The sequence below is a fragment of the Nycticebus coucang genome, chromosome X (genome assembly GCF_027406575.1).
Source record: "Nycticebus coucang isolate mNycCou1 chromosome X, mNycCou1.pri, whole genome shotgun sequence".
In the NCBI taxonomy this organism is placed as follows: Eukaryota; Metazoa; Chordata; class Mammalia; order Primates; family Lorisidae; genus Nycticebus; species Nycticebus coucang.
In genome coordinates, this window is record NC_069804.1 from 35,943,113 (window position 1) to 35,971,039 (window position 27,927).

Genomic DNA, 27,927 nt, shown 5'->3' on the forward strand with positions numbered 1-27,927 from the left:
AGGGGACATTCGAGCTGTAGTAGCACCTAAATAAATATTACTGAGAATCTAATTGCTGGACTTCTTGTTCTTTTTGACAAGAACCAGCCCAAGAGAGCACACCATGTCCTCCCTTGGGACTATCAAACACAAGCCCAAACATATAAATAATCCCTTTCAAATCTCCATTATTGGGATGCCCCAAGGTCTCATGTGAGTTGTGTTTTTACTCGCTGTGGTCTGCTAAATAAACCTTACTTGGTTTGACGACAAGTATGTTTCTGCTTGTCTTTGACTCCTGGACTTTAACACTTCCCTTTGACAATCAAAAATATCATTCATGTGCCATAAACTGCATTATCTGTCAAAAAGCACTTCCTTTAGCCAAGAAAACATCCTTACTTTGAAATCTTATTGAAATAAAGCACACAAATAATAGCAGAGAGTGATTAATCCATATCCTTGAAGATAGTCTTGTTTATATTACCAAATTCTCTTCCCATTCCCCATACTTCATCACTTTACTGACTATTTAAGGCATTCTCTCACAGATAACATCAAAAACACACAAAACTGTGGGCAATTGTATTTAGAAATGTTATGCATAACCTTTAAGGCATTTGTATTATATACGATATTTATTGCTGTGGAACAGATTATGCCCAAATGAAATGACTTAAAACAACTATCATTTATTATCTCACTGCGTCTGTGGGTCAGGAATTTGAAAGTGGCTTAGCTGGGTCATCTTGGCTGGATCTGTGTCTTTTCATGATATTCTAGGAAATAACACTTAAATGGTTTAATGTAAATTAATTTCTTGGAAGTCTATTTTTCTATTGACAAGTTGACATTAAATAATTGTAATTCAATCATAGATATTTTAGTATTTTTCCTACACACAGCACCACGTGAAGGCCTCAAAAGAATCCTGTGAATTCATTTTTCCAGACGAAAAAACTGAGACTTAAAAAAAAAGGAAGAAAAAACTGAAACTTAGATGGTTTAAGTGTCTTGCCTTGTATCATAGAACTACAGAAATGCGCAGAAATTTCATACCTCAAACAGTATCTTCTGTATAAGATCAGAACTTTCACAGAATATTTAAAACATTGTATAAAATGAAGTAGACAAAGAAAAAAAAGAGTGAGAGAGAAATGAATGTTCATTTACTGGACACTTAATGCGTGCATGATCTTACTTAAGTCTGTCCTCTTGTTTAATCAAGTCTACTTAAAATTGTTATTCCAAAAATGTGTCTTCACTGGTGTAAATTACAATCAAATATTTTCTAAATAAGCAAGAAACTCAAGTCACCAGAAATGCCAGAATTCTCTCCTCCATATATGAGTATTGAGGTCCAGGAGGGAAATTGTTATATTTTATTTTGATAATTTTATCCTCATTTTCCTATGGCTTTTTTTTTTTCCTTCTGCATACTCTCCTTTTTCATTGCAAGATCAAGTGTCTGTTATTTATACCTTTTCATAAAATGCCTACAGGGAGAAGTAATATCAGTCAAAATTTTTATTTCTTCTCCACGTTAGCATTGTGAGATATTTATATCTAACTGTGCCTATTCAAAGAGCAAAAATTAAAGGATTCAGAGAATGGTACATCAAATAGAACCTAAGACTTTAAATATTTAATGTGAAAAAAAAAAGATGATTAAACTACATTTAATTTCAGGTAGTACTTTCAACCCTCAAAGGTACAGACATCAGAGAAAGAAGAAACATTGGAAGCATAGTTTTTGTGAAACTATACTAGGCAAGGTTACTTGGGTGACTCACGTATGCAGTTTTAAATATATGTCAAGTGAAGCTGTGCACATTGTCTTTGCTCACACCATTAAACATTAAGCTGGCAGTGCAGTGGAAATAATTCAGGACTTAGAGTTTGAAAGAAATGGTTTCAGATTCTAGTTTCACCATTACTAATTATGTAACCATTGCAAACTTGTTCACCTGTCTGTGACTCTATTTATCTGTAAAATGGGAGTAAAACAGTGCTTATTTATTTTTCTTGGTTGTGATAAAGGGTAGAACAATGTAGATAACTTGTTTAATACAGAATAAAATCTTAAGAAATGAGTTTTAATTAGTCTTTGCTCCCATTTATTTATCTACGAATGGAAAATGCACTATTGTAAAAGATCTAGAAAGGAAAATGTTCCTCTATTTTCTAGCTACCCAGTTCTTATGCAGCCAGTACTCTGACCTCCCCATGCCTGTTCTTAGGTCAATTTACCTACAACCAATAAGACCTGAGGCTGGAAGCTGCTTTGAGGAACATGTTTCCTTCAGTACCAAGAAATAACTTCCTTTGTTTAAAGTTTAAGATGTCAAACTGGCTTATCTCACCTAGGTTTATAGGTAGTAGACTGGAAATTTTAGATATTTATTTGCTTGAGTGCAAAGAAGCCTTCCAAAATAAGTTCCCATTTAAAAATACTAAGGTCTCCATTTTTAGATAGATTGATAAAAATTGATAAATGTATGTTTGTGTTTCCAACATTTGCTTGCTGTAAGTTGATAGACAAGATAAATCCATTTAAATTTTATAAATATAAGGCTTTATTTGCTCACAGTCAGAAAAATACCCCATAAGAATATGTAAGTAATTCTTAATCAGTTTTTGAAATCCTTTTGTATAAACAGCTGCCAAAGAATAAATGATATGTTGATAGATCTTTATGGACTAATATTTATATAACTCACATGTGCTCAATCATGAACTGTGAGGAAATAGAAAGATAAACTTTCCACTGCCCCCCAAACTTATAAAAGACTGATTAATGTAAATCATCAAAGACTAGTTTATTTTAGCACTAGGAAACCTGGTAAAGTCTGGCCTGTTTGAAGATGCAAAATTTGAGAAACTTTAAAGGAATTTGCCCTCTCCCTGATTCCGTCAGGAAGTAGTCACTGACCAATGGGAACTCAGGTTAGTTCTATAATTGCTCATGTTTTAAATCCTTTGTTTATTCTGTACAGAAAGATCCTTTTACAAGGAGTGATTTTTGGCTTTTCTCTAAATCCTAACTCTATCGACTTCCTCTGCAGTTTTGGAGCTTGAAATGTACATTATAACAAGTCCACTCAGCTTTCTTTCTGCTAACTAGTGTTCAGAGTACACATTACCGTGGAGTTCACTCTGAAGCATGTTATACCACCGAAAATTTCATTATTCAAGATGCAAACTAGCTCAAACACTGTCACGGTCCTGACAATTCTGCACAATGTTGCTGTCAATATTCTCCTCGTATCTTCCCATCTTCTCTGCGGCTCTAATGCACTCTTCTCTCTACTTCTATGGGAACAACACTATGAAGCCTAATCATTCTGAAACAGAAATGTGGATCTTAGTCTGAGTCTTAACACTGGAATTACCTATAGCAAATCAATTATGAAGAATGAAATGAAGAAATGGAACTATAAATAAGGTCTGCTTTCTATTTTAAAAAGTCATATAAAGCAATCGAAGTTCTTGATAATCTTAAATGCTTACTACATTTCTTAGAATACTAATTTCTGAAGACCTTATTTATCAACATTTCACCCACATCCCAGCACCATGGCTGGCATATAAGAGGGACTGAAATGAATTGAAATTATTCATGACCCAAAGCTAATTCTATTTCTAAAATGACAAAAAACCCAAAGTTCATAGAAATCTAGTGTAAATCTAATTTCTGTTTTGGTACCAGGACTGGCAAGGTGTTTGGAATGAGCCTCCTGATAAAAACAACCAAAAATGCCTCACACAATGTAAAAAGTAACCTTCTTAGAAACATTGTTGAAATAATAAAAGAGGAAAGAATGATCAGGCCAAATTTAAGTATAACTGGAATTAGATATTTAATCTGAGCACAGAAGCCAATTTTGCTATGTGTTTACTGCATTTGACTTTAAGTTTTTGAAATCCTGGTTTAGGGTACAAAGGGCAAAGGACAGGCCTGCATAAACCTACAGACTAATAGGAATCCTCTCTTCATGAATCTGGTACCATGTGGAGTACCTCCCCAGAATATGGGAAAACTAGGGACAAAGCTGCACCACACCTATCTACCCTGAGGAACAATAAGGAATGCTGCCTGGAAAATGAGCAAAAGATGGTTTCATAAGAAAAAGTCTCAAATGTTTGAAAACAAATGATTTTAATATCATACACACACTTTCACAGAGGAGAAGAAAAGGGAATACTCCTGACTCATTTTTTTTTTTTGAGAGTCTCACTTTGTCACCCTTGGTAGAGTGCTGTGCCATCACAGCTCACAGCAACCTCAAACTCTTGGGCTCAAGCGATCCTCTTGCTTCTGTTTTTCATGTTTAGTAGAGATGGGGGTCTCACTCTTGCTCAGGCTGGTCTCAAACTTGTGAGCTCAGGTAATTCACTCACCTCAGACTTCCAAAGTGTGTGAGCCACCATGCCCAAGTCCTGGCTCAGTTTTATGCTATGAGATACGTGGTACAGAAACTTGAGGAAAAGGTACAAGAAGAGAGATTTATAGGCCAACCTCACTCATGAATGTTGATATGAGAATTTTAGACATAATGACAGCAAACGAAATCTGAAATGTATAAAAAGAATAATACACTTGGAGCAAGCTAATTTAATATTGCAAAGTCAGCAATAACGTAATTTATTTACAGCAATAATGTAAATTACTATGCTACCGTAAGAAAGAAAATTCATATAATCATTTAATGAAAGAAAGCACTTGATAAAATTGAATAGACAGGCACACTAAAAACAAGGAAAAAATCCTCTTGCAACCTGAAAATAGAAGGAATTTTTTCAAGCTGGTAAAAAGAGACACTTCAAAAGCTTTCTTTCTTTCTTTTTTTTAAATATGGAACGCTTCACAAATTTGCGTGTCATCCTTGTGCAGGGGCCATGCTAATCTGCTAATCACCTCTGTATCATTCCAATTTTAGTATATGTGCTGCTGAAGCGAGCACTTCAAAAGCTTTCTGTGTGACATGAGGATACTCTACATGCCTATTCAACATTGTGTTGTAGGGCTTCACCTCTGTAGCAAAGTAAATAATATAAATAAAATATATTGGAATTTTACAGAATGAAACAGAATTATATAGAAAAATGGTCACTTTTTGCAAATGATGTGCTTGTGTTTATAGATAATATAATACTATCCATAATGAAATGTATGGGAAATGATGAGAATGTCAAGTTTTCTGAGTACTAATTCCTAATCACAAAATTAATTCCATATCTATTTAACAGGAATAAACATTGTAAATGTGAATTCTTAATACCATTTTCAATAGAATTAAAAATATCTGGGAATAAATTTAACAAGTATTTATGCAAACAACACAGAAAAATTCATAGCTTTAAGGTAAGAAATACAAGAAAACCAATAAATGGGAAGATATACATTTTAATGAATTAAAAAACAATATTGTCAATATATCGATTCTACCCAAATTTTTGTGTAGAGCCAATGGGATACATGTGGAAACTCAAATAGTGTTTTTGTAAAATATAAAATGTTTCTAAAATTTTTATGAAGGAGGAAAATGGTAAGGAGTGACAATTTTCTCATAGAAAAGAACAAGTTGCAGAAATTGACTAGATATTAAAGCTTATTATAAAAACTATGGTAATCAACAATGTATAGGATTGGTGTTTGGATTATCGCAAGGATACATGTCAAATATATTAAGTATAGAGTATAAATGTCTTAATACAATAATTAAGTAAATGAGGTGAAAGCTATATTAACTAGTTTGATGTAAGCATTCCAAATTGTGTGTAAAATCAGCACATTGTACCCCATAAAAGCATTATTGCATACATGATCTATGTGTATATGACTTAATAAAAAAATACACCAAAGAGAATAGAGAACGTAGAAAAAGACCAACTCCTATATGGGTACTTAATATAGGAAGAAAGAGACATTCATTGGTTGGTTGTGGTGGTTTAAGCTTGCAATCTTAGCACTCTGGGAGGCCAAGGTGGAAGGATTGCCTGAGATCAAGAGTTCAAGACCAGCCTGAACAAGAGCAAGACCTCAACTCTACTAAAAATAGAAAAATTAGCTGGACTTTGTTACTGGCACTTGTAGTCCAAGCTACTCTGGAGGTTGAGGCAGGAGGATAGCTTGAACCCAAGAGTTTGAGGTTGCTGTGAGCTGGGCTGATGCCATGACACTCTAGCCTGGGCAACAGAATGAGGCTTTGTTTTAAAAATGAGAGAGAGAAAGAGAGAGAGATTTGTTGACATTTATGAAGAATAGACTCTTCCAAAAGTGATGCTCAAAATTGGAATCCATGGATAAGAAATAAAAATTAGAAGCAAAACAAGAATATCCTGTCTCACCACTCCCATTCAGCATTGTTCTCTAAGTCTTAGTTTAATTAAGGCAAGAAAAAGAATCAAAAAGTATACAGTTTGAAAAGAAAAACGAAATTAGCTCTATTTGTAGATGACATGATTGTCTATACAGAAAACATAAAGTAATATTAAAAACAAAACAAAATAGCAGAACTCCTGGATTTACAAAGAAATTTAGCAAGGGCTCATAAACAAGGTCAATGTACAGTTGTCAGTGGCTTTCCTATATGAAAACAATCAAGAATTTGAATTTCAATTAGGAAATATGAGTTATGTATAATAACACTGAAAGACTGAAGTACTTAGACACAAGTCTAATAAAATAGGTAGAGAATATACACAAAAATCTAGAAAACACCAATGAAAAATACTAAAGAAGATACAAATATTTAGAGAGACAATCTCTGTTCATAGATTGGAAGACTCGATAAAGTTAAAATACCAATTCTTCCCAGTGTTATCTAAAGATTTAAAGCAATCTCACTAAAAATCCCAGTAAGCTTTTTGATTTTTTAAGTAGGTTTAAAAAAAAATCTTTCTAACAGGAATATACAATGTTGATTACATAATTTGCTTCATTATTTTAAGTCAAAGTCATAAGTATGCCCTTCACCCAGAATTTATGTATTGTACCAGTTAGGTGTGAATTAAACCAGCCCCTCCTTTCCCTCCCACCTACTTGATTCCCACTGACTTTTACTTCCATATGAGCAAGTGTTGATCTACTACTTCCAATTTAGTATTGAGTGTGTGTGGTGTTTATTTTTACATTCCTGTGAAACTTTACTTATAAGAATGGAATCTTGTTCCATGCAGTTTGTTACAAAAGATAATAGGTGATCATTTTTCAATGGCCCAGTAGTATTCCATGCACTACTGTACATGTACTATTGTGATATTGCATATACCATGTACTCATGTATTGATACGTACCTAGGTGTTTCCATAGCCTTGCAATTGTGAATTGTGCTCCTATAAACATTTGAGTGCAAGGGTCTTTTTTATAAAATGTCTTTTTTTTCCTTTGGATAACTACCTAGTAGCGGGATTGGTGGATAACTACCTAGTAGAGGGATTGGTGGATAACTACCTAGTAGAGGGATTGGTGGATCAAACAGTAAGCCTAGTTTTAGTTCTTTGAGGTATCTCCATACTACTTTCTATAGAGAATCAAGAATTTACATTTTAGTTAGGAAATCTGAATTATTTATAATAACATCAAAAGATAGTATTTGTTTGTACCAGTTTGCAGTCTGACTAACAGTGTATAAGTGTTCCTTTCTTTCCACATGCATGCCAACACTTCTTTGGAGACATTTTGATAAGAATCATTCTCATTGGGTGGCGCCTGTGGCTCAAGGAGTAGGGTGCTGGCCCCATATACCGGGGGTGGCAGGTTAAAGCCCTGCCCCCAGCCAAAACTTAAAAAAAAAAGAAGAACCATTCTCATTAGAGTTAGGTGATATCTCACTGAGGTTTTGATTTGCATTTCCCTAATGATCAGACCATATTTTCATGTATTTCTTCTTCATTAAATTCTCTTTTCTTTTTCTTTTTCTTTTCTTTTTTTTTTTTTTTGAGACAAAGTCTTAAGCTGTCACCCTGGGTAGAGTGCTGTGTCATCACAACTCACAGCAACCTCAAACTCTTGGGCTTAAGCGATTCTCTTGACTCAGCCTCCCAAGTAGCTGGGACTATAGGTGATTTGCATTTCCCTAGTGATTAGACCATATTTTCATGTATATGTTGTCCATTAAATTATCTTTTTTTTTTTTTTTTTGTGAGATAGAGTCTCAAACTGTCACCCTGGGTAGAGTGCCATGATGTCATAGCTCACAGTAACCTCAAACTCTTGGGCTTAAGCAATTCTCTTGCCTCAGCCTCCCAAGTAGCTTGCCTGCCACAATGTCCACTTATTTTTTTTTGTTGTTGTTGTAGTTGTCATTGTTTTAGTTGGTCCAAGCCAGGTTCAAACCCGTCAGCTTCAGTGTATGTGGCTGGTGCCCTACCTACTGAGCTACGGGCACCGCCCCATTAAATTATCTTACTTTGAAACATTTCTGTTCACATATTTTGCCAACTTTTATAATGGGATTATTTAATTTTTTTTCTTGCTGGATTGCTTGAGTTCTTTGTAGATCCCAGTTATCAGACCGTTATTAGATGTATAGCATCCAGATTTTTCTCCCATTCTGTAGGTTGGGAGAAACCTAACCTATTTATTCTATTTATTCTGTTAATTGTGCCCTTAGAAGTGCAGAAAATTTTTACTTTGTTAGGTCCTATTTATCATTGTTGCTGTGATTGCTTTGGGGGTCTTCATCAAATCTTTCCTTATGCCTATTTTTTTTTTATTGTTGGGGATTCACTGAGGGTACAATAAGCCGGGTTACACTGATTGCATTTGTTAGGTAAAGTCCCTCTTGCAAAGGGACTTTTTTTGTTAGGTAAAGTCCCTCTTGCAAAGTCTCCAAGGTCCCACACCTCTCCCTCCTTCTCTGTCTCTGCTTTTCCTCCCCCCCATGACCTTAATTGTTGTTAATTGTCCTCATATCAAAATTGAGTACATAGGATTCATGCTTCTCCATTCTTGTGATGCTTTACTAAGAATAATGTCTTCCACTTCCATCCAGGTTAATACGAAGGATGTAAAGTCTCCATTTTTTTAAATAGCTAAATAGTATTCCACAGTGTACATATACCACAGCTTGTTAATCCATTCCTGGGTTGGTGGGCATTTAGGCTGTTTCCACATTTTGGCGATTGTAAATTGAGCTGCAATAAACAGTCTAGTACAAGTGTCCTTATGATAAAAGGATTTTTTTCCTTCTGGGTAGATGCCCAGTAATGGGATTGCAGGATCAAATGGGAGGTCTAGCTTGAGTGCTTTGAGGTTTCTCTGTACTTCCTTCCAGAAAGGTTGTACTAGTTTGCAGTCCCACCAGCAGTGTAAAAGTGTTCCCTTCTCTCCACATCCACGCCAGCATCTGCAGTTTTGAGATTTTGTGATGTGGGCTATTCACGCTGGGGTTAGATGGTATCTCAGGGTGGTTTTAATTTGTATTTCTCTAAAAGATAGGGATGATGAACATTTTTTCATATGTTTGTTAGCCATTCGTCTATCTTCTTTAGAGAAGGTTCTATTCATGTCTCTTGCCCATTGATATATGGGATTGTTGGCTTTTTTCATGTGGATTAATGTGAGTTCTCTATAGATCCTAGTTATCAAGCTTTTGTCTGATTCAAAATATGCAAATATCCTTTCCCATTGTGTAGGTTGTCTCTTTGCTTTGGTTGTTGTCTCCTTTGCTGTACAGAAGCTTTTCAGTTTAATTAAGTCCCATTTGTTTATTTTTGTTGTTGCAATTGCCACGTGAAGTCTTTCCCCAGGCCAATATCTTCCAGTGTTTTTCCTATGCTTCCTATGCCTATTTTTATGAGTTTTTCCAACATTTTCTTCAAGAATTATTATAGTTTCATGCCTTAGGTTTAAGTCATTTATCCATTGTGAATTAATTTTTGTGAGTGATGAGAGGTGAGGAATCTCAGTCTTTTACATGTGGCTATCCAGTTTTCCCAGCATCATTTATTGACTAGGCATTCTTTTCCCTAGTGTATGTTTTTATCTGTTTTGTCAAAATCAGATGAGAATATGAGGATTGTTTCATCTCTGGGTTCTTTGTCCAGATCTGTAGGTCTATGTCTCTGTTTTTTTGCCAGTACCTTACTGTTTTGTTTACTATAACCTTGTAGTATAGCTTGAAATCTGGTACAGTGATGCCTCCTGCTTTGTTCTTTTTACATAAGGTTGTATTGGAAAATCAGGGTCTTTTATGGTTCCATATGAAGTATAGAAGTACTTTTTCTAAATTTGGGAAAAATGGCATTGGTATTTTAATAGGGATTGCATTGAATCTGTAAGTCACTTTGGTTAGTATGGCCATTTTAACAATGTTTAATTCTTCCAATACATGAGCATTTGTTTTTTCCACCTGTTTATGTTCTCTGTGATTTCCTTCCTGAGTGTTTCATAGTTCTCCCTATAGAGGTCTTTTACCTCCTTAGTTAAATATATTCCTGGGTATTTTATTTTCTTTGTTGCTACTGTGAAAGTTGTTGCATCTTGATTAGATTCTGATTTTGACCATTGGTGTGTAGGAGTGATACTGAATTGTGCACATTGACTTTGTAACCTGAGACTTTTTATAATTATTATTATTATTGCCAGGGCCAGGTTTTAACTCAACATCTCTGGTATATGGGGCTGGTGCCCTACTCCTTTCAGCCACCTGCGTTGCCCTAACTTGAGACTTTTATGAATTTATTAATCAATTCCAGGGGTCTCTTGATTGTATTGGTGGGGGTTTCTAGATATTGTCAGCAAAGAGCAATATTTTGACCTCTTTTTTTTCCAGCTGGATACACTTAATTTCTGTCGCTTGTCTGATTGGTCTGGCTGGAATTTCCAGCACTATGTCAAATGGATGTGGAAGTAGTGAGCATCCTTGTCTGTTTCTAGTTCTTAATGCTATCAATTTTTACCCAATCAGTATGATGTTGGCTGTGGATTTCTCATAAATGGCCTTTATAATTTTGAAGTATGTCCCATCTAAGCATTTTTTTTAGTGATTGCTTGTTTGAGAAAGTCTTTATTTCTCCCTCACATAAGAAACTTAATTTTCCAGGATGCAAAATTCTAGGTTGGCCATTACTTTGTTTTAAAAGACTGAGGATGGGTCCCCAATCCCTTTTAGCTTGTAAGGTTTCACTTGCAATGTCTGCAGTTAGTTTGATTGATTTTCCTTTGTGAGTTACCCACTATTTTTTACCTTACTACTCCTCGGAGTGCATCTTTTGTGTTTACTTTGGCCACCCTAAGTTTATGTGTTGTGGTGACTACCTCTTTACAATGAATCTCTCAGGAGTCTTGTGTGCTTCTTATACCTGGATATCTAGATTTCTACAAGGCTAGGGAAATTTTTCCTCAATAATTTCTTCAAATAAATTATCCAACCCTTGTGTATTTTCTTCTTTACCTTCAGGGATGCCTATGATTCTTATATCTGGCTTCTTAACATTCCACATTTCTTATAGGCTTTGTCATTCCTCTTCTTTCTCTGTTATCACCTTTGACTCGTTCAGCACCAAGGTATTATCTTCAAGTTCTGACATTCTTTCTTTTGCCTGATAAAGCCTCTTCTTATGACTTTCCATTGTACTTTGTAATTCCGTGAATGAACTTTTCATTTCCAGAAGTTATGTTTGGTTTATTTATACTTTAACTTGTTTAGAGAATTTTTTATTCATTTCCTTCATCTTCATTGTCTTTGCGACCTCTTTGTATTGTGTTTCTATTTTCTCTTGAATTTCTTTGAGCTTCCTTAATATTCATGTTCAACATTTTTCCTCTGTCATTTTAATCATTTCGTTCAGTCTGGTCTCCATCATTAATGAGTTTTTGTTTTCTTTATCTTGTGATAGTTCACTTTGATTTTCTATGTTTGCAGTGTTTTTTAACTAATTCCTTCTCATCTGGCTTCTCAATCACAAGATAGTGGTATTGGGGCTGGCTTGCAGGTCTTTCTCCAAGACCTCAAAGATCAGTCTATGCTTTTCATTATAAACAGTTCTGGTTCTGAGTTTCCTTTTGGAAGCTCTAGCAGATTTGATGACTCTCTTAGGAAACGTCTGACTTGTCTTCTCCTTTTCCCAACAAGGAGTGGTGAGGTAGGTCCCCCAGATTAGTCTCTGAGATGGTGGGTGAAATTAATGGGTTTGAATCCAACTCTCCCTGCTTGTTTGAGTTGGAAGGCACTAAGAAGTGGAGATTTCTCCCATCTTTGAATGCGGTTTGTGTAGAAAACCAGCTGTCAAGGAGTTTTTTTGTACTTGAGGTAAGCTCTGGTACCCCAATGGGGCACACAGATGCCTCAAATTTTAGGAGGGCCCCTGTATCTCCTAGGGAGTTGCTTGATTTCTACTTTCCCTGAGGTGGGGTGGCACAGGACAGATTGAGACTAGGTTGCTAGATCCTGCAAGGATTTCATTGTGCCTCATTGGGCTTCAGAGTTTGCCTATTCAGCTGCTAGGGGGAGATGCTGAGTTAAGGAGAACCTCTCCAAGCCTGGAGATCTGCCGGTGAGGGAGGGGACTTAATTGTGTGATTGTCAAGGCCCCAAGCCAGACTTTTCCCATGTAAGTCCACTAGCCTTGTTTCTCTACAGGGTAGGACATTTGTTCTGTTATTTGCTCCCTGGAACTCCACAGCACTCTCCCCTGTGACCAGTCCACACCATTTCTTTTTCACCCAAAACTGGCTCTTGAACTATCCCAGTGTTCAACTGTCTGACATGGTGTGTGTTTCTCCATGTGATGCCGGTGGTAGTGGGCTCTCCAGGGTGCACTCCTGTCCCACCACTAGACCTGTAAGAAAGAGGTAGGCCCTATCCACAGAGGTCTTCGCCAGAGTCATTTTGCGCCCAGAGGATAGGCAACAGGTCAGGAGTCTCTTGGAACAAGTACTCCCTATTGCTGTGGGTGTTTGGAGGAGCTGCTGCAAGAGTTGATGCATTCAGTTGCCATGGGAACCAGGGGCTAAGCAAATTCAGTCTGATTGCCCCAATTTTCTCCAATATGGTGGTTGGGTTCTCCCACAGGGGTAGGCATAGGGGCCATGCTCATGGATTGTGTGCCCCTCTGCACTTCCTCATTGACTTTGGCCATGAGGGCTCACTTGCCACTCGTGCCTGGAAATGGGACCTCTCCCTTATGTTTCCCATGACCAGAAGGCACTGGGTTTGGCCTGCCTGTCTTACCCACCAGCAGGTGATCCTGCCAGGTGTCTGTGGGCAGGAAGATCACATACTGCAGCTGTTCCACAGGCCCATCCAGAAACACATTCCTGTCTGTAAGGCAGGCCTCTTGGCACAGGGCACCCTAGTAGCTGCTATCATCCAGCCGGGGTCTGTGGTCTCCCTGTGCCTCTTTGGTGTCTGGGGGCACCAGGTCCTGCCTGCCTGTTGGAGCCACCCGTGGGTGATCCTGTGATGTTCCACCTGCAAGCCCACAAAGTTCCATCTTCATCTGGGACAGTGTGACAAGCTATGTCTCTAGTTGGTCATCTTGGCGGCACCTCACCTTTTTAAAAACAATATATCAATCTCCATGAACTGAATCTGGAATTTCAGAAAATTTCTGTATATGGGAAGAAATACTCGAATAGCTGAAACAATTCCGACAAAAAAGAACATTGTTGGAAGACTCAGATTACCCAATTCTAAGATTTGCTATGAAGCTACAGTAATCAAGGCATTGTGTTATTGGAAAAAGGACAGACATATAGAAGATTTTTTGGAACCAAAATCTACATTTAGTGTTTGCTGTATAACAAGTTACCACAAATTTAGCAGCTTAAAACAGCATCTGCTTATTAGCTTAGAATTTGTGGGTCGGAAGTCCAGGCACAGAATGGCTGAGTTCTCTGTTACGGGTCAGATAAGGCTAGAATCAAGATGTCAGTCAGGCTGTGTTCGCATCAGGAGCTCAGGGTTCTTTTCTAAGCTCATATGGTTGTGGTGGAATTCAGGTTTCTTACAGTTTAAGACCAAATCCTTATTTCCTTGCTAGTTTTCAGCTGGCAGCCTCTCTCAGCTCCTACAGGCTCTTGCATTCCTTTCCTTGTGGTCAATCCATCTTCAGGGTCAATAATGGAGACTTTCCCTTGCATCAAATTCCTTTTGCTTTTTGAATCTTTTTTTTTTCTAACTAGGAAGAGCACCTTTTCTGGACCCAACTGATTAGGTCTGACTCACTGTTTTAAACTTAATTTTGTCCTCCGCACCTCCAAATATATATGTCTAAGCCCTAACCCAGTAATACAACTATTTTTGAGTATAGAGCCTTTGAGAAAGTAATTAAGATTTCATGGGATCATAAGATTTGGGTTCTAATCCAATAGGGTTCGTGTCCTTATAAGAAGAATAAGAAACCCCAGGGATGCTTACACACAGAGGAAAGGCCATGTGAGGATAAGGTGAGAAAGCTTCTAGTCAGGAAGAGAGGCCTCACCAGAAACTAACCCTGACAGTACCTTGATCTTAGACACCCAGCACCCAGAACTGTGAAAAAATAAATTTCTGTTGTTTAAGCCACCCAAATATACCAAAAATAATCTCCTTTTCTTAAATTATGGTATTTATTATAACCTAATCACAGGTAATTCTATTATATTCACAAATTTCTCTTACATTCAAGGTCTGGAGATTATACAAGGGAGTGGATCAATAGGGGTCTTTTTTTTTTTTGTCTACTGCTGTAGCTTCATTTGTAATAGCAACATAACTTGGAAATAATTCAAATGTCCATCAACAGTAGAATAAATAAAGTATATTGCATGCATGGGATAATACTCAGAGATAAAATGGAAGAACTATCGACATGCAACTTGGGTAAGTGGTGAGTGAAAGAAACCATTCTAAACAGGTTATATATTATTTTTTATTGTTTGGGATTCATTGAGGGTACAATAAACCAGGTCACATTGATTGCATTTGTTAGGTAAAGTTCCTCTTATAATTGTGTCTTGCCCCCAAAAGGTGTGGCACGCACCAAGGCCCCGTCACCCTCCCTCTTTCCCTCTCTCTGCTCTCCCCCCACACCGTGTCCTTAATTGTCCTCATATCAAAATTGAGTACATAGGATTCATGCTTCTCCATTCTTGTGTTGCTTTACTAAGAATAATGTGTTCCACTGCCATCCAGGTTAATACAAAGGATATAAAGTCTCCATTTTTTTTAATGGCTGAATAGTGGTTACATATTATTATGTATACTGTTCTCTCTATATTATATGCAACATTTACAAAATAGACAAAGCATTAAAGATGGAGAACACATCAGTGGTAGCTAAGGGTTTGGGTTTGGGGATTATTTGACTACAAATAGGCAGCATGAAGGGGATCTCTGTAGTGGTAGGACTGTTTTTTATCCTGATTGTGATGGTAGTTATACAAATTTATACATGTGTTAAAACTTGTAGAACTGTACAATGAAAAGTCAACTTTGTCAAATGATAGCTTGAATATAAAAATTAACTCTAACAATAACTTATAAATTTCATGAACCTGCAAAATAAGGATTTTGTAACTTTTTAACTTGTTGATAATAAAGATGAAAAATTTAAAGCCACAGTCTTGACACTGGAATTATTAAAATTCAGAGCATATCTGGTAATTTATGCACTGGATTAATAATTCAAAGGTCTTTTTTTAAACAACAAAATGCTAAATCTTTAAATGACATCCTCAGGAAATTGCTTCCATTCCTAGCCTCATTAAGATGTGGGCAAATTTGCCACACAAACAAAGGGTCACAAGTTTTAGCAAATTTTAATGAACTAAACCTAAAATTTGTTGCAATGTGTTAATCCAGCTAAGCATTCATGCTATTGCTACATTTCTGTTAGTTTCGACATCACTTTTACTCTACACAGAGATGCACTTTGTTTCAAAGCTAACATCAAATTGATAACTGCAAGTGACATATTGCTCTTAAATCAGGAAATTCATCACAAACAATGGCTCCAGCTAATGTACTAATGGGGAAATTAACTCTGCCAGCAACATGAAACAAAACCCAGGGCCTTTTGAGCAACCTAAAAATCAGCTGGTCTCCATTTCACTTGCATTTACCCTTGTTGCATTGGGACCTCTGGCTGGGGATCAGCTTATTGCTACTACTGTTATTGTAAGACTCCCAGTCTATGTCTATAATGAGGCGTGGATGATTGGAAGAGCCTGCAGTGTTTTCGAGACACCATTTTTCTTTCCTCCTGCACAGCATGAGAAGCAAAAATAGGGAATACTTGCTACTCTTATAAGGGTGAGTGTGGTAAAATCATGTCTTTGGCAGGAAAAAAAGCCTAAAACTAGCAACCAATGTGTCACGTAGAAGAGTTCCCAAGATATTGAAAGCATGGTCTTTAGTTTAAAGATTGCCACTTCCACCAATTTCTCCTGAACATCCACTAAGTCAGGGACTGCTACTCCCTGGAGGAGCTGGATCGGGAAGAAGGAATTTATATAGGGAGAGCCAGGAAATGGCAACAGGACCCCAAAGTTTACCGGATAAGGGACTGGACCACCCTTTTAGGTTTACAATGGCTCTTTCTCACTCAGTTCTGAATGATCAGTTTTGTCTATTTCCATTGATCAAATAGTGGCATCATTGCAAAAATTCACTTTACACATTGTTCTGTGATTATAGAAGAGCTGATATATTTTAGCATGGGTCTTATCTCTTTGGTGGAGAACATCAACATTTTCACAGAGCAAACGAAGAGAACACATTGAATTCAGAGGAGATTCTCTTATAAATGAGTGTGCCAATTTCTGCAGCATTGCCTCAGTGTAGGTTGAGTATAAATGGCCTTCAGTGGAGTATGTAAATAATTCATTAGGCAGGAAATGAGAATTGGCCATTTTACTATTAGAAACATAGTGAGATTCCTTTTTTCTTTATAAGAAAGCTTTTTATGACAGATGAAAATCAATCATCTGATCAAATGCCTTTTCTGCCTTTTGAAACAGCAGAGTGCTAATGCTTTTTGCCTGCTTCCTCTTCATAAACGTGAATTCCTTTTACACACATTTTATTGTTGGTGGAGAGCTACTATAACCCTGCCTTTGGAGTGATCAGGACTCTTGTCAAGGGTTCTTTAGAAATATAGCAGTGTGAGGCAAACGTGATAACCATTACACTACAGAAACTCCACAAGAGGCATAGAAGGAACATAGCCTTGCCTCCACCATAGCCTATGCCCCCAGAGCAATGTGGTTCACAGAAGGTTCCTGGCAATATCTTACAACAAAGTGTTAATAATGGCTGTCTCTGTATTTTGTGTTTTTTGAAATTTTTTTTGTGCTAATATACATTTTCAACAATGTGTAAATGATTTAAATATTAAATACCTTTAAAATAATTATTCAGATACTTTTAGATATTATCATAGATCTAAACTCTCTTTGGATCCAAGAGAGGCTCACCTTTTAGCAGGTCCTCTTCGAAATTGATAGCACTTTTTTTTTTTGGAGACAGAGTCTCGCTATGACACCCTTGGTAGAGTGCTGTGGCATCACAGCTCACAGCAACCTCAAAGTCTTGGGCTTAAGTAATTCTCTTGCCTCAGCCTTCCAAGTAGCTAGGACTACAGGCGCCCTCCACAATGTTCGGCTATTTTATTTCTTGTTGTTGTCATTGAAGTTGTCATTGTTGTTTAGCTGGCCTGAGCAGGGTTCAAACCCACCAGCCTCAGTGCATGTGGCTGGTGCCGTAATCACTGTGCTATGGGTACCAAGCCAAAATTGATAGCACTTTAACCAAATAATGTTTATTGATTAATCATGAGTATATAAGTAATGTAAGGATTTATCATGAGTGTGTAAGTAATGTAAGTAATTAGGAAACTTAGATGAGCTAGAAGAGTGAAAACAGATACTAATAACAATGGCAAAGTGTTTTCTTTGTGCCAGATCAGTTTTACATATTAAATGCATTAATTAATTTACCCTTCACCCAATCCCACATGGAGCTATGTCATTATCTCCATATAATAAATAAGAAAACAGGGGTCTTGAACAATTAGGTTACTTGGCTAAGTTAAAATAGATAGTTACAGATACAGCTAGGGTTTGAATCCAGGGGCATGTCTTAAATATGGACGTGTGTGTGTGTGTGCATGCGCGCACATTGGGCACACAACTTGTGGATGTGATCAATATATAACTTAAGGTTTCTAGCCCAAAGCTACTTTAATATCCAGTCCCAGGGTAAGTGCTATATTCTTTCCTGGCCACTCTATGGGTATTGTGGCATATTCTACTACTTCTTTTCTACATCTTTTTTTGCAATGGAACCTCTCAATATAATGAACTGATACCCAGTGTTGGAATCAAAATCTTCCCCATATCCATACCTCTCTAATCTACCCTGGATTTCATCAAATAACCAGAATTTTTGTCCATCAAAAGAAAATAAATTTTGTATTTTTTTTTATTTTGTATTCCTTTGTTTGTATTTATTTGAGCACCTTTTCATATGGGTTTTCTTTTAAAAATTTTATGGTAACTTTCTTTTTTTTTTTTTGCTTGCAGTTTTTGGCTGGGGCTGGGTTTGAACCTGCCACCTCTGGTATATGGGGTCAGCGCCCTACTCCTTTGAGCCACAGTTGCTGCCCTGGTAACTTTCTATAGTAAAGATGTTTCTCCTCTTTCATATCTGGTACACATATTTTCCCTGTTTTTTTACTTGTCTTTTGACTTAGACTTTGCTATTTTCTCCCACATAGACTATTATATTCAATCATTTTCTTAGGGGCTTCTGGTGGTGTCTTCAAATATAAAACATTCTTTGCCTTCAGTAAACATTTATTAAAGTAAGATGTGGGTGCTGATGTAGCTTGCAAACCAGTGGGAGAAGCAGAAATGATAAATGGTCATTTGGAGGTATGACAAGCACAGAACAAAGTGCTGTGGATTCACAAGGGAGTCGTCGTTACATCTGAGGACTCCGGGGGGTTTGATTGTTTCAAAGAATGTCTCACAGAACTGAAAATAGGTAGGGCTGAGCGTGGAGTGAAAGAAGTAATAGAAGGGGTAGCAAGAAATGAACTTCAAGAGTCAAGAAGAAGTGAAATTGTCAGATATCTTTTCCTTCCTGAAGGTTTGGATCTTGTGCCACAGTGATAAAAGAAAGGCCTCTCTCATGCACTTTCATCTCTTCTGGGCTCCTCACCTCCAACCTCCACGATGGTCTTTCCACCTATATAGTACTTTCTTAGATGCTCTCACCCTGAATCCTACATACAATATCCAGGTCTGGCTCCTGCACTGGAACTTTGGTGCATCTGTTCTTTAGATGTCAGCTTGGGTATCTTTACATGTCTATGCCTCAAGTGGAACAGCTGTTCCCCTCAGGCTATAGCAGTGGTTCTCAACCTTCTTAATGCTGTGATGTATTTTAACTGTTACAAAGGGGTCATGACCCACAGGTTGAGAACTGCTGTGCTATAGCATTCACCCTGGGCACAAGGCTTCTCAGTGATAAGATGCTGGACTATAATCATTGATTGAATAGGGTATGACTCCAGCTATAGGATAAACTATTTGACATCATGCACTTCTAACCTCCCAGTGCCTAGCAATGTCTGACAAATAGTATGCTACAGATGAATCTTTATTGAATGAGCATACAGATAAGTGAGTGAGTCAGTTAGTGGGTCAACCAGAATATAGTTTCCACTGAACCAAGGAGCCATTAACTTGAAAAGACAAGTAGTCCAAATGATATTACACTGCTGGAAGCCTACTGAATATTCTCTAAAAGATCATCCTTCCTGCAAAAAATGTGGCTCTTTTACTAAAGGATTGCAATATGCACAGCTAGCTATAATCAATAAAACATGGCCATGAGACTGCAGATACAAGGACATAACATTTGTGTCTTAGAAAGCCTACAAAAACTGGATCATTCAATGGTAGAGACAAACATCCAGGGAATGGCATGATTAGAACTGTACCAGAGGCAGTTAATGAGGTGAACAGAAATAATAGGGACCTGAATAAGAGAAATAGCAATAGAAATGGAACAAAAAATGGGATAGATTTTAACAATTTACAAATACTCATTGAACTCTGAAAGCACTAGTGTGAATACCAAGAGAAAAGAGTAGATTGGTAAATAATGCTTAGTCTCCAATTCTTCTACCTTCTGTCCTTGCTCTGTGTCCTGTAAGGCTGCTCTCTTGGGACAGTATCTCTGGAGCTCCCTTGTCCTGTATTGGTTTAGACCAATAGAGGTACCAGTAGGAGAGGGAGAAGGTGGAGTATTGATTTTCTCCCTACATCCCCACATCCCCAGAGTTGGACAGCAGATACATTCCTCTAAAGTCACAGTTCATTTTCAGCAGCCCCTAGGCCACATGCCCATGCCTCACCAGAGTCTGTTAACACCGTTTGTTTTCCATTATTTCCTACAATGGATGGTAAATCCTTTCAACTAAGGCTGGTGCTTGAGAACCTTATGTTTATTGGTTGGTTCATGAAATCTATTCAAGCCTGTCCCTTCCTTAAACTATGTTCAATTTGATCACTTGAGAGAGGCTTTATCTCTCCCGGGAGCTTATCATTCTCATTAATCCAAAGATGTGTTTTTTAAAAATAGACAATACAAGTTATGCAAATGGTGCTGTCATTAATAGATGTCGTTTTAAATTATTCATTAGTAACTGAGACAGAGAGAACACACTAAATACATTTTACTTATAATTGTGTTAGAAAACAAATCTGTGAACAAAAGGAGCAGATTCAGAATTCCCTAATTCTATACTCATTGCTCTGTATCAAGGGATCACCCACGACTGGACATCCTAAATTTTGAAGCTCCAAGAACATCTTTACATTTAATTTCTTTTTATCCACATGAATAACCAATTGCTAAGTCTATCATCTTTCTCCATGGCAATGCCAGATTTTATGCCAAGTGCCTTGTCCAGGTCTGGATTTTGGCTCTCTCTAAATCACAGCATAGCAAGTCTTGAATTTTCAATTACTTCCCATTTATCATGTTAGATGTGTTGTGTTGCTACTCACAAAAGTCCAAGAGCACCCTTGGGGTAGAAATAAATTTGCGACTAACTTTCAACATTTTACCTATAATTCAGTGTTAATAATATTTTTGTCCTTATTTTTCTGTTAATCCCTCGAAATGAAATCCCCCCTTTCAATTTAACAACTTTGAATAAATCAGCCCCAATTTGTGGGTGTAATCTCCAATGTTTTCCCAGAAACCATATTCATCTGTTTCTTTGATGGATGTAGTTCTGTACCCAGACTCATAAACTCCAGAATATTTTGAAGGAATTAATGGTAGTTTAGTACAACCATTAACCTATTTTTACTTATTAAAAGTATTTTTAAAATATTTCAAATTGTATATAAAACCAGTGCATGGTGCCCCACTATTGCATTAATGTACACAGCTATGACTTAATTTTAAAAAAGTATTTTTAAAGCAGTTTTAGGTTCTTGGCAAAATTGCACACATGTACAGACTTCCCTATCATCAACATCTTCCATCAGAGTTTATACTTGTTACAATCAAAGAACCTATCTTGACACATCATAATCCCCCAAAGCCCTTAGTTTTCTTAGGGCTTACTCTTGATATTGTACATGTTGTGGGTTTAGACCAGTGGTTCTCAACCTTCCTAAGGCCGCAACCCTTTAATACAGTTCCTCAGGTTGTGGTGACCCCCAACCATAAAATTATTTTTGCTGCTACTTCATAACTATAATTTTGCTACTGTTATTAATCATAATGTAAATATCTGATGTGCAGGATGGTCTTAGGTGACCCCTGTGAAAGAGTAGTTTGACCCCAAAAGGGGTTGCAACCCACAGGTTGAGAATCACTGCTATATCCCCTCAATTCCTTCCTACAATAAAGCAGACTCCAAATATTATCCATGTTCAGATTTTTGTGGGGACATAAGTTTTCAACTACTTTGGGCAAACACCAAGACACATGACTATTGGATTGTATGATATGAGCAGGTTAACTTTTGTAAGAAATTGCCAAATTATCTTCCCTGGTGGCTGTTCCATTTTGCATTCCTTCCAGCAGTAAGTGAGTGTTCCTTTTGCTCTACATCCTTGCCAGCATTTGGTGTTGTCCATGTTCTAGATTTTAGCCATTGTAATAGATGTACAGAGATTGTTAGAATTTTTACTGTTTTTCCCATTTAGCTTGAGCTAATTAACCTCAAATTTTCCAACTAATAGAATTGGCACTCCACCTACGACTTGCTGCCTAGGGCTACCTATGAAGGAGAATGCCTCTGTGGGTATAAATCCGAGGAGGAAGTAGTCAAAACTTGTACGCCAAAAGGGGGGTCACTACTAGTAGTTCTAATTTCAGACACGCTGTGCCAGAAGAAATGAGCCCAAATTGAGGCATAAGGAGAACAGAGAGGAGAAGTCTGGGGATACAAATCAAGAATGCATCCTGGAACTTAGGAGGCTGAGGCAAGAGGAACTCTAAAGCCCCAGAGTTTGAGGTTGCTGTGAACTATGATGCCATGGCACTCTACACAGGGCAACAGACTGAGACTGTGTAAAATACATCCTGGAATTGTTAGGCAGAGGCAGAAGCAAAGAGAAAGGTAAGAAAGGAAATGAAATATATTGTGTGTAATGAAACAAGTTTTCAATTCTGTGTATTTCCCTGTTGTGCTTCATCAACTGAAGGTGGAGCGGTAAAGAGGCTGTCCTCTCATCTGGCTCTTCTGTGAGGTGCTTCTCAGTCAGTGCTTCCTTAGATCTACCTATTAAAAAGCTACTGGAGAGGGAATATAGTCTGTATCCCCACAGATGTTGCAGAAGACCTTAGGAGTACAAAATTGCCTGGACCACACACTGAAACTTAGGATTCCTTCTCCAATGACTGGAGTTAGCTAGGGGTGGAAAGGAGTAGGACTGGATACAGCTATCTGTGAGGAATTAGAGAAGGTCCGTCAGGACTTAACTGATGAAAGGAAAATGGCATACAATATATGAAACTAGGGCAGAAGGCTCTTCTTTTGTGTGAAACTCAAATGCAGGGAGTCTACAGCTTTGGGCACACATAATACATCAGTTGTAAAACTCAGAGAAGTAAGATATTTGCCAGGTCTGGGTATGAGACCAATATGTTATCAGACTTGGTTAATATTTAATCTAAATCAGAAGCTAGATGTGACTGAGTCTACAATTTGAGCAATCACATATGTGCACCTGAATGAAGCTCTGGTAAGATAGGGAAGAACACTGTTGACTTAAGGAGCACACAGTGGATAGAATGGTGATGGCTCAATATTCATTGGTAAACCAAATGGACACTAGCAATTTAATCACAATGAAAACTCATTAATTTTTGATGGCTTGAGAAAATGCACCTTTACTGGAAATTGTCCTTTATTTCTATTTTCTGCTTGAATCTCACATTTTGTCTTTTGGCATGTTAAACTTGGGAATCCCCAAATGTTTTTCTTTGGAAAGGATTTGAGTGTCTCTGGCCAGATGGGAAATTGTACCATCTGGTGTTATCACTGCATGCATCGTAAGTCTAGATACCATAAGGGCAACTGGCCAACTGCCCAGAAAACACCACCAGTTCTATAGATTTGCTAAGGGTTTTCAAGAGCTTCTCTTCATCAGGGGAATTTGTTTTCAAGCAGAACACTGCTCTAATTTGCTTAGAAGAAGAAAAAATAATTAAAGGAGTGTGTGGGGGGGAAGCCAAAATAAAAATGTGGTGTTTATTTTTTACTATACATCTCTAACTACCCTTCCAACTTCCTACAGTTATAGTAGTTCCTTCCTCCCCTTATTTGTGATTTCAATTTCTGTGGTTTTAGTTACCCATGGCCAACTGGGAGGCGAAATTATTAAATGGAAAATTCCATAAGTAAACAATTCATAAGCTTTAAGTTGCCTGTTTTCTGTATAGCACGAAATCTCATGCTGTCCCGCTCCTTCTGGTCCTGAAGGTGAATCCTCCCTCTGTCCAGTGACTCCACACTGTCTACGCTCCCCACCCATTAGTTACTCAGGAAGCCAACTGTCTCAGTTTTCAGATCAACTGCCACAGTATTAAAGAATGTGTGTTCAAGCTGTCCCCCCTTGTTTTACTTAATTGGGGCCCCAAAGCACATGAGTTAATGATAATAGTAATTCACATATGCCAAAGAGAAGAAGTGCTTCCTTTATGTGAAAAGGTAAAAGTTCTCTACTTAAAGGAAACAAATTGTATGCTGAGGTTGCTGAAATTTATGGTAAAAACAAATGTCATGAAATTGTGAAGAAGAAAAAGGAAATTTGTACTAGTTTTGCTGTCACTCTTCAAACTGCACAAGTTATGGCGACAACGAGTGATAAGTACTTAGTAAAGATGAAAAAGGCATTAGGTTTGAGGGTGGAAAACATGAACTGAGATATATTCTGATTCATAGCAATTAGCTTTGGTACTTACTATCTGTAGTTTTAGGAACTCACCAAGGGTCTCAGAAGGCAACCCCCAAGGAAAAGGCAAGAGTACTATATTAATGTCAATAGTGGGACCTCAAAAGGACCAAACTTCCTATAAAAATCTGAACATTATAGCCTTGTATGTATATGGTGTATCTTTTTCTTATATAATATAATATTTATTTTTTCCAACTAAGGAGATTCCTTATGCAAGGCTGTCTCAGAATTGTATCAGGGTATATCTCCCTGGATGTGTAGTGTACTAAAGAAAAATTGCTTCCTTTACTTTCTCACCTGAGTAATTCTCAAGGGGTATAAAAACAAATAGCTACAACTACAATGAAAAAGAAGTCTAATGACTGCAGGAGAAATGTCACTAATGGAACTATTGTTGTTAAGTCATCTTAAGAGAAATGCTTGTTCAGTGACCTATAGGCACTTTGAGTCTTGAAAGAAACAGGTCTTGAGATTCTGGTACTTAGCTTAGCCTGGCATTTAAGAGATGGGCCCCTCAAATGAAAGATCTACCCCAAATTCATGGACAGTGACCACATCTTTAACTTTGTTAACAACTAATACAGAAATTGACACAAAGCAGTTCAAAGAGCAGTTGAACAGACTATTTCCTTATCTATTCCTACCTCACTCCTAGCTCTTTTTGTTTTTACTTTTCTTGCCCAAAAAGCATGTTTATTTTATCACTTATTTGCCTTACTGTTTTTCCTTCTATATATACTCCCCAATTTCCAAATTCTCAACCAACTTTTCCCCACGTAAGCTTCAACTTTCTCTTTATGATTGACACACTTATGACACCCCTAGTTAACATCATCCTGGACGTGGTAAGTTTCCAAATATATTCTTTTCTGCATATGTTTCTTTCTTGTCTGGATTAATAGTTCCTAAAGAAAATTTAATTTTTGTGATATAATTGAGTAAAGAAGATAAATTATGGTTTATTATCAAAAAATCCTCTTTTTGTGATAGAACTCAACTGAAATTGCACAAATATAATTGAAGTCAACTTTGAAACTCAATGTTACTTATTAAAACTAACTCTTAGAGTGGACACATAATGAAAAAACCAATAATTTTTAATGGCCAGCAATCTATGCCAGGGTATTCTTAATAATTTTTTATTTAAGCCTAAATACATATCTGTTGGGGGTGGAGTTATATAGATAACATGAGTTGCAACAATCATGAATCAGAACAATTTCCTTTGGCAATTTCCTTAATTTCAACATAGGTAAATTCAAACAATTATCCAGAAGTGTTTGTATCTTGCTACATGTTACAAATAGCATATAAAACAGAAGTTGTAGCACTACATGTGGGACAATGTCAACCAAGATTATCTTTCACTTAGTACTGTATCAAAATTCAAGCTTTTTGGTCACAATCAGGTAAATATAGGCAACTTGGTATGCGCTTCACTCTTTCTTCAGTCTTTTAATTATATACTAATTCAAAAAGATTAGTAAGTCTTAAATCCATTTCTTTTTCCCATATAGGAGACTTTCGTACATATTGCATGTAATGTCAGTAAGAATATTGTAACTCCCTTCTTATAAGTGAAGTTTTTCCACAAATTTCTCATTTGTGGAAAGATTATTTCTTTCTTTGTCTTTGAGTAGTTTTTTTTTTTATTTAGAAAACTTTTTTTTTATTGTTAAATCATAGCTGTGTACATTAGTGCAATCAAGGGGTACAATATGCTGGTTTCATATACAATCTGAAATATTCTCATCAAACTGTTCAATGAAGCCTTCATGGAATTTTCTTACTTATTGTATGTAGACATTTGTATTCTGCCTTCAGTAAGTTTCGCCTGTACCCAACCCCAAACCCAGCAGAAGAAAAGAAATAACCAAAATCAGAGCAGAATTAAATTAAATTGAAAACAAAAGAATAATACAACAGATCAATAAATCCAAAAGTTGTTTTCTTTGAAAAGATCAATAAAATAGATAAACCTTTGGGCAACCTAACCAGGAAAAAAAGAGAAAAATCTCTAATTTCATCAATCAGAAATGGTAACGATGAAATAACAACAGACCCCTCAGAAATTCAAAAAATCCGTAACGAATACTACAAGAAACTACTCTCAGAAATATGAAAATCTGTAAGAAATCGACCAATACCTGGAAGTACGCCACCTACCGAGACTTAGCCAGAATGAAGTGAAAATGTTGAACAGGCCTATATCAAGTTCTGAAATTGCATCAACTATACAAAATCTCCCTAAGAAGAAAAGCTCAGGACCAGATGGCTTTACGTTAGAATTATACCAAACCTTCAAAGAAGAACTAGTACCTATATTACTAAACCTCTTCCAAAATATAGAAAAAGAAGGAATATTACCCAACACATTCTACGAAACAAACATCACCTTGATCCCCAAACCAGGGAAAGACCCAACAAGAAAAGAAAATTATAGACCAATATCACTAATGAATATTGATGCTAAAATACTCAGTAAGATCCTAACAAACAGAATCCAACAACACATCAAAAAAATTATACACCATGACCAAGTGGGATTTATCCCAGGGTCTCAAGGCTGGTTCGATATACATAAATCTATAAATGTAATTCAGCATATAAACAAACTAAAAAATAAGGACCATATGATTCTTTCAGTTGATGCAGAAAAAGCTTTTGATAATATCCAGCATCCCTTCATGATCAGAACACTTAAGAAAATTGGTATAGAAGGGACATTTCTTAAACTAATAGAGGTCATCTACAGAAAACCCACAGCCAATATCATATTGAATGGAGTTAAATTGAAATCATTTCCACTTAGATCAGGAAGCAGGCAAGGTTGCCCATTGTCTCCATTGCTCTTTAACATGGTAATGGAAGTTTTAGCCATTGCAATTAGGGAAGAAAAGGCGATCAAGGGTATCCACATAGGGCCAGAAGAGATCAAACTTTCACTCTTCGCAGATGATATGATTGTATATCTGGAAAACACTAGGGATTCTACTACAAAACTTTTAGAAGTGACCAAGGAATTCAGCAATGTCTCAGGCTACAAAATCAACACCCATAAATCTGTAGCCTTTATATATACCAATAATAACCAAGCCGAAAAAACAGTCAAGGACTCTATTCCTTTCACAGTAGTGCCAAAGAAGATAAAATATTTGGGAGTATACCTAACAAAGGATGTGAAAGATCTCTACAAAGAGAAGTATGAAACTTTAAGAAAAGAAATAGCTGAGTATGTTAACAAATGGAAAAACATACCATGCTCATGGCTGGGAAGAATCAACATTGTTAAAATGTCTACACTGCCCAAAGCAATATATAATTTTAATGCAATTCCTTTTAAAGCTCCATTGTCATATTTTAAAGATCTTGAAAAAAATAATACTTTTTTTTATATGGAATCAGAAAAATACTCTAATAGCAAAAACATTACTCAGCAATAAAAACACAGCAGGAGGAATCACGCTACCAGACCTGAGACTGTACTATAAATCGATAGTGATCAAAACAGCACGGTATTGGCACAA

General features: G+C 36.9%; 1 pseudogene; it reads right to left on the reverse strand.

Annotated features, from left to right (window-relative positions):
* Window positions 1-4,828: 4,828 nt before the first annotated feature.
* LOC128578711 (uncharacterized) lies at window positions 4,829-4,943 on the reverse strand (annotated as a pseudogene).
* Window positions 4,944-27,927: the final 22,984 nt, after the last annotated feature.